This window comes from Diceros bicornis, chromosome 34 (genome assembly GCF_020826845.1).
Source record: "Diceros bicornis minor isolate mBicDic1 chromosome 34, mDicBic1.mat.cur, whole genome shotgun sequence".
Lineage (NCBI taxonomy): Eukaryota > Metazoa > Chordata > Mammalia > Perissodactyla > Rhinocerotidae > Diceros > Diceros bicornis.
In genome coordinates, this window is record NC_080773.1 from 9,261,115 (window position 1) to 9,272,258 (window position 11,144).

Here is an 11,144-nt window from a genome sequence, read left to right on the forward strand (position 1 = left end):
AACCAGGGCCGAGGATAGAGGAAGAGCTCTGCAGTAGATAAGTGAATGCCACTGTCTTAAAGATACTGAGTGGGGAAGATAAAGAATTCCAAGACTCTGATATTCCAGGATCAAAGGGCTTGTGGCTTACGGTGGAGCAGTGCCAACCACAAATCAGGAAATGTCAGAAACCCCAGGGAACAAAACAAAAACACTCACCCAATGAATGAGTTGGATTTGGGATGCCCATTGTTCTTCTTTGCCTCATAAGCTAGGCACAGGAGGACTTGCCCCCGTTCAGTTTCATTGTTCTCCTTTTTGAGCCCCCTTCCACAAAAAATGTAACACCAGGCCGGCAAGCCGAGTCTGCTGTGAAGCTGACATCGGCCATACCTAAGCTCCTGTTTCCTCTCTCTGCAGCTGGCTCTCCATCTCTTCTCCTCCAGCACCCTGACAGTGAGCACCCCAGGTCTTCAGCCTCTGTAGCCTTTTATCAAAGACTTTGTGCACAGCTGAGGAGGAGAAATCGATAATCAAGGGGTTGATGTGAGCATTGAGAACACTGGGCAACACCACGCACACCTGCCAGCTTGAACGTCTCTTCGGGAAGAACTCCACCACGTGAGACACATTGGAGGGCCCCAAACAGACCAGGAAATTGAAGACGCTCACAGTGGACAGCCCTATGGCTCTCCAGTGCTTCTGGGTCCCCACTTGGGGCCGGGAGAGCATGATATGCACAATGCACCAGTAGCAGAAGATGGCGACTGCCATGGGGATGAAGAAGAGGATGAGGCACAGGTCCAGCCACACAGGAAGCACCATGTCCAGTTGCTCTTGGGTGAGGTTCTCGAAGCAGATAGGGAGGCTTGTGGCATTGTAACAGCTAGATCTTAGGTTAGCATGAGGAAAGCCATCTCAGAGGAAGGAAGCAATATTGTAACTGTGGTCCTGACTCACTAGTCTCTGAGAATGCGCTCTAGCCTCCACATAGCCCAGATGATTAAGCACCTCTCACTTTTGCAGAATACATGATCAGCTAGTTCTATGACTCTTTCTTACACATATCTCCCAGCTGCGATAAAGATAACTTTGTCCTCTGAGTTCTCCAGGAACGTGATGACCTCCAGAAAGAAAAACTCTGTGTTGGTACCCGTCACAAATGACAGAAGAAAGAGATAATGAGGTGTCTTGAAGTTCATCACACTGGATGATCCACATCCCTAAACCCCCTCCTTCCCTGCCCATTGCTCCTATATAACTGCCTCAAGATTCTGTATGACTTAAAGATGGTTCTTTAGGACACTAATCTGCTATCTTCCGATTATGCTAGCTAATTGTATAAATTTTCCTTTCTCAACCACCTACTCATTTGCAGTTGATTGACACTGGATTGCAGCGAGCAGAACGAGTTCCCTTTTTACTTGGTTACAATTTCTGGCTACCCAGATAGGATCTGCCTCTGCCTGTGGCTAGTTAGCCTCAGGAAAAATCTTGGGACTCTTCCAGTGGCTGCTGGGATGTTCTTTCTCCTGGGGACTGTCCCCTGAGTTCTCCTGATTGTCAACTGCCTTCAATGCTTCCTGGTGGCTGAAGAAACAAAACATGCTCTAGATTTTTATTTGTTTGTTTGTTTTTGCGTCTGGTGAGTTGATGGGTTCAATCTGGAATGGGGTAAGTCACCTTGGGGATGCCCATGAACTTCCTTCCCCTCCATCTGGGATCCCTTCTGTTCACAGAGGGGCTGTCTGGGCATGCATTCAGAGTGGGAATAGTTGTAGGACTTTCTACCCTAAAACTGGGAACTGGTTCACCTGTGTCTGTTTTTTCTGTGTCTGGATCCATGTGTCTGTCCATCTTTGTGTATTGGAATGGGAAGAACTCCATCTGTCCCCAAGAAAAGGCCCCTGGGTTGCCTCTTGGCTAAATGGACTGACTTCAGCTATGAGCCCATGGTTTTCTTGCATAACACCACAGTGCCGTGATATTCCACGGACTCCAGAGAGAAAGTGGCCAAAATGGGACAATTTCAGTTTACCCAAATGGCTGTATCTGCATATGCAATTAGGAAAAGCTGGCTATAAAATTAAACAACTAGTGGGGAGACTATTTTAGTCTTTTGAGGCTTCTAAATGAAATCAGGAATACTTTACTGCCTCTTTAAAAGAAAATAATTAAATAATTAAACAGGCCAGGCTGGGGGATGCCAGTGGTCCTGCTGGCGAAACGAAACCAAAGCTGCTCTCTCGCTGGGTTTCACCGCTTCTACTCCTCGGAAATTCCTGATCTAAAATTAAACAAATGAAAATAAGTAAACTTTTGAGATAATTTAGAATTGTAATGGTTATTCTGGGGAACATCTGTTTCAGATGAGTCCACCTTCAGGGGACACCTTTAAAAGAGAGGATTCAAAACCTCTCAGGATGGGTTGCAATCTTCAATTAATATACAGAAACTTCTAAAAGACCAAGTTATTTCAAAAACAGCTGTAAAAAGGATCCTTGCAGTGAAAAGAAAAAAATCTTTTTAAAATATCTTTGGCTATCTGAGCAGGTCCACCTGCCAAGGAACAATGGATCTAACTGTTCTTCTGAGATTTGTACCTGAGACTTGGTTAAAATTTTGAAGATCTCTGTATCTGTTTATCTGTCTCTATGTGTATGTGTCTGCCTCCAGATGGTACAGTTTCTAAAGGAGCTCTGTTTAATTGGCTTAGAGTAAACACTCTTATAAATTATTTCTAAATGTAATAGAAACTAACCCAAATGTCTTTCAAGTTAATGATATAAAATGATCTTTGGTAAATGAAAAGCATCTTTAAGTTTGTAGGTTTAATTGAAATAAATATGTTTTCAAAGTTATCAGCATTGGATATGATGCAGACATACAGCCTGGGCTTACTGGTCAAATGAGCTCATATTATCTCTGTTGCAAAATTTGTCAGCAAAAGTAATAACAGAATAATAACTGTTTCTGTCTGATGTCTCATAAGGTTTTTGTAGGCAATCTAAATATAATTATTGGGAACAAGCAAACAAAATAGATGTGAAAAGCATAAAAGATTTTGGGGGAACCTTTTAACAATAACTATGTGTTATGGTGTATGTACTTAAAACAACTCAAGATAATGGCTAACTGCTTTAATGTCACATAAAGTTTTTGTGAGTAATGTAAACATAATTGTTGAGAACAAATAATTTAGATGGATAAAAATGGGTAAAAATTTTCGGGTAATATAATTATGTGTTATAGTCTGTATACTTGAAAAACAACTTCCAAAATCTTTTTGGTAACTTGAAACTTTAGGGTTTTGCTAGATTAAGTTAAATGATAAAAATTTATTGAGTACCTGGGTCATTTCCACACAAGATAAAATATTAGAAATTGGTCACTAAGCATAGATTTGTCTGCCTTTTGTTTCTTGTCTCAGAGAATCTGATAAAATGCTTAAGTTTATTGATAAACGTGTTTTGTGCATGTTGAGAAATTTTCTATGAGAAAGCACATATTTCTGGAAAGTTTGTATACAAGGAAAGTAAAATGTATGTTGTTAGTAAAGAAGATATGAAGAATAGAGATATTTTTGTTTGTTTTGTTAAGAAAGAAATTTGTCCTAAAGTACTAGGAAATGAAAAAAGAGAAGAAGGTATGGGACAAATTCTAAATGTAAAAAGTAAGTGACAGAAGGTTTGTGGAAGTAAAACCGTGAGGAGATTTGTGCATAGTCAAGTTGGCTAAAGTAAGCCGGTGGAAAATTAGGATCTGGTTTTCTCTCCTGTAAAGGTAATTTTCTTAAACTTTGGTCTGTTCTTGATATACAGGTTAAAGAGGTTAAAAGAGTGTTCCTTTGAGTAAGTCTACCTAAAAGACAGAAAAATCTATGTTTTGTTACAATAATTTCCTATGTTCTAAAGGACTGAAGTCTGTCTATTAAGGTTTTTTTTTCACTGTTTTAACTTTCTGTTTGCCTTTGACTGTTTCTGTTGTCACCTTGATTAAATGGATAACTAGACATTGTTTCCTATTTGACCAAGTGTTTTAAAACTTTTTGAGGGGGCTGACCTGGTAGCACAGTGGTTAAGCTCATGTGCTCCACTTCGGCATCCTGGGGTTCACAGGTTTGAATCCTGGGTGCGGACCTACACACCACTCATCAAGCCGTGCTGTGGCAGCATCCCATATACAAAATAGAGGAAGATGGGCACAGATGTTAGCTTAGGGCTAATCTTCCTCAGCAAAAAGAGGAAGATTGGCAACAGATGTTAGCTCAGGGGCCCATCTTCCTCACACACAAAAAAATAAATAAAATAAATAAAACTTTTTGATATTTTTGATGAACTTCTGCCAAAATTAAAGTCTTTCTTTTGACTTAAAAAAGAAGCTTTAAAAATTTCCAATCACCCTTGAGACTTCTCAAAGAACTTTCTCTCTCTTTCTATAAAGAGGAAAATATTAAACTAATTAGACTTATTTGGTACGTTAAGTTACATGGGAAATATTGTCAAATACGTGATAATAAGCCTTCCTAGGTTATATTGTGTGGGTAAATGTTATTAATATAAGTGTTTTAAAAATTATACAACATTCCAAAAATTCTATCTGTCCTAGTTGTCAGTCATAATTCTAGTTATTATTACAAAGCGTTGTATGTCACAGAAATAGCCAAGTGTCTTTATCAATTGCCATTTTTGAATGTGTCATTTGCAGAAGATTGTTGTTTTACTCTGATGGTTTTGCAAATATGTTTCATCTTCAGAGAGATTCACGGAAAGGACTCTGACACTTGCTCTAAAATGCAGGTTTCTGATAAACTTTCAGATTATGAAACTGAGCTGGGTGAAAATTACAAAATGGTAGCAAAGAAACTGATGTCCTCATGAAACTGCTAACAGAAGATCAAGAGTTGATATCATGAGACTGAACAAATTGATAAGAATATTATAATTTTTATGACTTTTTGTTTGAAATATATCTGGTTTTTTAAATGTTTTCCTTGTCTAGGTTTAAGAAAAACTTTTTCTCTTTTCTCTTAAGGAACTATGACTTATAACAATCTGTAAACAGAATTGAAGCATTTACCTTTTTCTTCCTTCCTGATCCCTCCAGAATTTGGAAACTCTTAGTGAATAAGTATTGTTTTCATGGCAATATGGTCGTTTGCATAAGCTCAATAAGAATCTGTTCTCCTTATAGCAAGACACAATTGGAAAGACTGGTTATATTACCAGTCTGGAATGCCATATTTGAAAAAACACACATAAACTCAGATACGACCATACAACTTTGAGAAACAAAGTTTGGACTTTATGGAATAAAGCCACTTGGAAATATTGGCCTGGTACCTTGCTTAGTGTTCCCAGCAACGTTTCCAGTTGAGTAAGGAATGTCAGTCCTCTGGCTGGTGCAGAGAACCCCAGGATATTTTGGGGACCTCGAGAAGAGAGGAGTTCACCCAAATCTGTAGGTATTGCAGGCAGAATCTGATGACAAGTCCTTGGCTTGGCTTTCCTGGCCTCGAAAGGCCTCTAAAATTCAATCCGAGACTCCTTATAAAGAATTCCAGCAGAGCAGATTTAAAAGAGCCTATATGATCAATTGCTATTCTTGCTGTACTTATGTAAATAATTGGACCAAATTTATTGAAACTAGACTTATTTTGCAAATCAATGAGTCTTAATTTGGCTATCTTTGGTAAAAATAAGGGTGATTTTAGAGAGAAAAATGATGTTTCAATAGAAACTATAATACACATTTGTGAATGTTGGATTTTGGTTTCTGTTAATTATCTTCGAGGTTTTTATTTTCTATCTGGAAAGTGGACTGGATCCTGAATTCTTCTAGTCTCCTCAAATATCTGGTACAGATTGCAGGAAACAATGGGAAAGAAAATTGTCCAGTTGGTCAACGAATATGAACATACATGTACAGGGTTCACAGGTGGCATGAACTGCTTTTTCTCTGCTCTCTCAACTTCACTATCCACCCCCTCTGGAACCATTGTGCTGGGATGTGCCACTGTTTTCCTTTTCTTCCTTTGTTGGAAACGTAGAAAATATTGTTGCTGATGTCTCCAATGATGCTGTTGGTCCCCATCAAAATAACCAGGAGACTGAATAGCCTTAAGGAAGGTCAGAACTAACCCTCGGCTCCAAGAAAGGCTTGCTTAGATCCACACTGTCAGTTTTAAGTTTCCAGATTCTTCCCCCTTGCTGCGGCCCTCATCAGCAGGAAGTAGCCAGAAGATGTCTATGGCCTTTTCCCCAAGCACTTCATATGATTGTGAAGTTACAACGGACAGTGGGGAAATTGTAACAGCTAGATCTTAGGTTAGCATGAGGGAAGCCATCTCAGAGGAAGGAAGCAATATTGTAACTGTGGTCCTGACTCACTAGTCTCTGAGAATGCGCTCTAGCCTCCACATAGCCCAGATGATTAAGCACCTCTCACTTTTGCAAAATACGTGATCTGCTAGTTCCATGACTCTTGCTTACATATATCTCCCAGCTGTGATAAAGATAACTTTGTTCTCTGTTCCCCAGAAACGTGATGACCTCCAGAAAGAAAAACTCTGTGTTGGTACCCGTCACAAATGACAGAAGAAAGAGATAATGAGGCGCCTTGAAGTTCATCACATTGAAAGATCCACATCCCTAAACCCCCTCCTTCCCTGCCCATTGCTCCTATGTAACTGCCTCAAGATTCTGTATGACTTTAAGACGGTTCTTTAGGACACTAGTCTGCCATTTTCCGATTATGCTAGCTAATTGTATAAATTTTCCTTTCTCAACCACCGACTGGTTTGCAATTGATTGACACTGGATTGTAGTGAGCAGAACGAGCCCCCTCTTTGCTCGGTTGCAGCATCACCCATCGTGTTGTCGGTTGGTAACTGGACAATGATTACAACGCTGCAGTGTCTGAAGGACAAGATCCAGGAGACCAGATAGAAGTCCCTCCAGACGCCGGCTGAGGGACAGCTTGTACTACATGGGCAAAGCCACGCTGTGGTAGCGTAGGATGCTGATGCCCACCAGGAGCCACATGCTGCAGTAGTGCCACTGTAAAAGCCACAGCCAATGAGGGCACAGACTGTGCCCCCAAGGGCTCGACGATTTTGAAGGGCAGCAGAACCTGCGTGAGGAGGTCCACTAGGGTCAGGCTGAGTCAGAGGATGTGGACCCACCTCATGAAGGCCCACAGGGCCAGGAGGTTAGCAGGGAGACTGATGAGAAAAGATACTATGTAGATGAAGAGAAGTCCCAGGCTTTGGGGACTTGGGGCTATCCTTCCTGAAGAGACAGAAGATGCAGTCAGAATCGTCTCTGGCCATGGGTTTCCCAGCCCCAAACCCAAGTGAGTCCATTCTCAGCTTTGCGGTGTCTCCCTGCTTCCCTGAGTGATTGTTGCTAACTCTTCAAACTGAGTACAGCTCTGCTTCCTGCGCATCACCGAGAAAGAAGGCCTCCTCACTTCCCAACCAAATTACTTCTTTAGCACCTTCCTCGCCTCCATTTCCACCCTTGGAAAGAAAGAAAGGGAGGAGGGAAAGAAGGAAGGGAAGAAGGAAGGAAGGAAGGCTGGAAGGAAGGAAGGAACGGAGGAAGGAAAGGAGGAAGGAAGGTAAGGAAGGAGGGAGGGAGAGAGGTAGGAAGGAAGGAAGAATTAGTCTCCTAAGAATTTTGATGTCTCAGAAGCTCCCACAGGAAAAGTTCTAGGTCCCCACTAGAAAGGGCACTTCGTGAGGGCAGTGACTTCATCCCTCTTGTTCACCGTTGTGTCCCTAGAACTGGGGATGCCACATAGTAGAAGCTCAACAAATACCTGTGGATAAATGGATGGCTGCCAGATCTGAGGGACAGAGACAGCCGCTCCATCACCAACAAGGAGTAGGCCTGAGACTGCCTCTGAGTTTCTCCAAATTCCACTCAGCCTGGCGGGGGCTTTTTTCTCGCCTTATCTTCGCCTCTTTTTTTTCTCTCTCCCAAGTCATCTGGCTTGAATAGGAGATTCTCAGCCTTGTCTCTGAAAATGGGGATGAGGTTAAGCCCGAGGGAAAAGCAGGTGAAGCCCCAGGTGGGTCCCAGATGCCCAGCTCCTTGATTCCACGCTGAGCCCTGCAAAGAAAGCCTGTCGGTTTGGGTGGGGTAAGAGGAGGGGCCTGACCTGGGTCAGGTGACCAGGATCCCAGTCCTGACCAAGCTCAGGTCAGTCCCGTGACTCTGGGAAATCAGTCCAAGTCCTCTGAGCATCAGCCTGTTCTCTCTGTACCACACAGAACCAGTGATTTCACCAGAACTACCGCAATTCCAGTATGCTGCCTGCAAATTCACCCTCTCTCTCCCCCTGGAGAGAGCATACGTTCGTGAGATTTATGTCAGTCAAGAGTAACCTTAATCTCCTCTAATTCATCAATAAAAGGTAGACATTTAACATCAAACCTGAGTCCTTAGTCTATCACTGGTAATGTATTACTGGTGGCCCCTGCGCATATCTCATTCCCGAACTGGAGAATCTCGGAAGCAGGTCCAGGTGAACTGGGAGATTTCCGCCGTTGGGACTGAGCTTGTCTTTTCTTTCCCTCCTGCTCTCACCCACCCCCAGACCCTCACCAGCACCGTCTCTCCATTGACTTGTCCTGGCTTCTTTCCTGTTTCTGTGACCTGGCCCCTCCCCTTCTTAGAGAGGAAACCCCGTACTCTGCTCCCGCTTCATAAGTTCGTCTGCACTTCTTCTTCTATCCCATCTCTTCCCAGGGTTGTGATCCCAATGGCCTCTTGCCTGACACAGGCAAAGTTGGGTGCCTTGCCTTTTCCTGGAGGCAGACGATGGTTTTTGAAATATGTCAATTCTGAGAAGCAGGAGGAACCTTGGCTAACTGGACCACTTTTTCTCTTCCAGGAACAACAGGGTTTTATACCTGGAAGAGTCATGTGGTCTGAAAGAGGAAGGTCAATAGTAGAGCTCTTTCCAAGGCAGCTTGACCCTCTGGCTCTCCCTCCAAATTCTGTCCCCACCAAGCTGGTTTCTCCCAGGGTCCAGATCACAGCTGTTCCTTTGGGCTTCTGCCTCCTTCCGCATTCCAAGCAATCTATTGTGTTTCCTTCCCATGCGCAATTATTGCAAGCAGTTTTGTACATGTGTCCACTTCCTGCTCCCTCTGCTCTTTCTGCACCTGTTCCTCCCCCATCTTTTCTCTCAAGGCCCCTGACCCGGTCAGTTTCCTGTTCTCTTTCCAGGAGGCTCTGCCTGAAACTATTAGTATCCTGAGTGTTGCCTGCCTTCCTCTGGCCCATCAGGTCCCTTCTTACAAGTGTTTTTCCTTGGACTCAGACTATCCTGAGTCCATGTTGCTGGCAGGACGAGGTGGGCTCTGGTTTCCCTCCCCGCTCATTTCCTCCCCAGCAGGCTGCGCCCTGACCGGGCCACTGTCTCTCCTCACTGTTCTTGCACCGACCTGTGTGGGGTCCACATTGCTCCCTGGTGGTGGCCTGTGGCAGACACATGAAGACATGGACACTCACAGAGGACGCTTTGTCTCTCCTCGGGGAATGTGTGTGTCTTACACTGGTCCTGACCCTGCCAATGGAGACTCTTGTTCTTTCCCCTGATTCAGGAAGAGTGACCCTCAGCCGAGTGTTTCCTCCAGAAAGGATCTCCTCTCACTCAGCTTATCACTCCACACGTGGTGCCCAAGTGGTCTCTCCATCTCTGCAGGCTGGCTTCCCTAACCCATACAGGGCCTGTCCCAAAATGGGCGACGGGAAGTGGTTTCGATGCTTGACACACATGGAATGAAGGCAACATAAAAGTCCTTTGTCTCTACCCAGTTAATTTGTGCCACTTTACTGTCTGCATTTGATTGAGCAACAGAAACTTACTGGAAAGGCAAAGATTGCTGGATAGGGCTGCTCTCATTATCCCAAAATTCTACAGGAGGGCCCTGTTTCTTCCTCCCCATCCCCAGCCATGCAGAGCTGATTCCCAGGCCAGGAATAGAGCTACAGAATCCTCTCTTCTAGCAGGTGCCAGGTCCATGGGCAGTTTCCACGACCTCAGGAGCCTCCCTATAAGCCCCCTCTCAGCTTGGAAAAGACCAGTGCCTCCTGGGGCATCCCCACCGCTTCTCATGGAGTGTTAGTATCGAGTCTAGGAAGATTGGCTCTTCTGGAAGAGACTATTTTGAAGTTTGTCGATAGAAAAAAACCTAGCAGAGTCTCCTGCATGTAACGGGTCCTTGAATACTTGTGGAGGGAAAGGATGAATGCTGGATGTGCCTGGCAGAGCTTGCCAGCTGACGATACAAGCAAAGAGTAGGTCAGAACCTGTGCTTTTTCCCTTCTCTCTTTATCTCCATTCTGTCACCCAAGTTACTAGTATTGGGATATCCTTGGTGCTGAGGTCCTACAGCCAATGAGGTAGAAAGGGGAATTCAGACTAAGTTGTTCCGCAGAATCATAAGGCTCCACTGACCACACACACAACTCCCTCATGGGAGCGGACCATACAACATCTCAAGTCTAACTCAGCTAAGGGATGCCTCAGCTTCATTCACACTAATTCACGCACGTGAGCTTCCTCTCCACGATGCCACACCTTTTACCCTCGCTCCGCTTCCCATCCATCAGGTGCCCTGAGTCCCCACTCTGTGCGGGGCACGGCTCTAGGTGCTGGGACATGAGTGGGCGAGACAGACAGTAAACAAGTAAACAAACAAACCACGTAATTTCAAGTGAAGGAAGGAAGCGAAAAGGAAACTCTAGAGAGAGAGACTGGCATGGGACTTTTTTCAGAGCGGGCTGTCAGGGAAGGCCTGGGCTCAGAAGGGGTACCTGAGCTGATGAGGAGTCAGACGTGTGAAGAGCGCTCCAGGTAGAGGTGACGGCAAGTACTGAAGCCCATGGTGGGAACAAAGTCGCTGCGTCGGAGCAACAGAAAGGCTGGGCATAGAGGACAGGTCAGGCTGCTCTGCCTTGGGGCTCCAAGGACACAGGAGTGAGCCTGAGAGTGCCCTGGGATGACCGTTATCTCATCCGTTGATCTTATCTTCCTCTCCTGGGCTTTGAAATGTCCTGATGAGCTGCTGCAGCCAGTCGGAACCTGACAGCCCCCTTCTGGTTCAGAGCCCTCCCAATATCTTGACAATGCGGAGCCCCGCTGTCCTCTCC

The 11,144-nt window shown here is 44.4% G+C and overlaps 1 pseudogene; it reads right to left on the minus strand.

The window, feature by feature from the left end:
• Positions 1–250: 250 nt before the first annotated feature.
• LOC131397954 (free fatty acid receptor 2-like) lies at positions 251–8,691 on the minus strand (annotated as a pseudogene).
• Between the last annotated feature and the right edge of the window lie 2,453 nt (positions 8,692–11,144).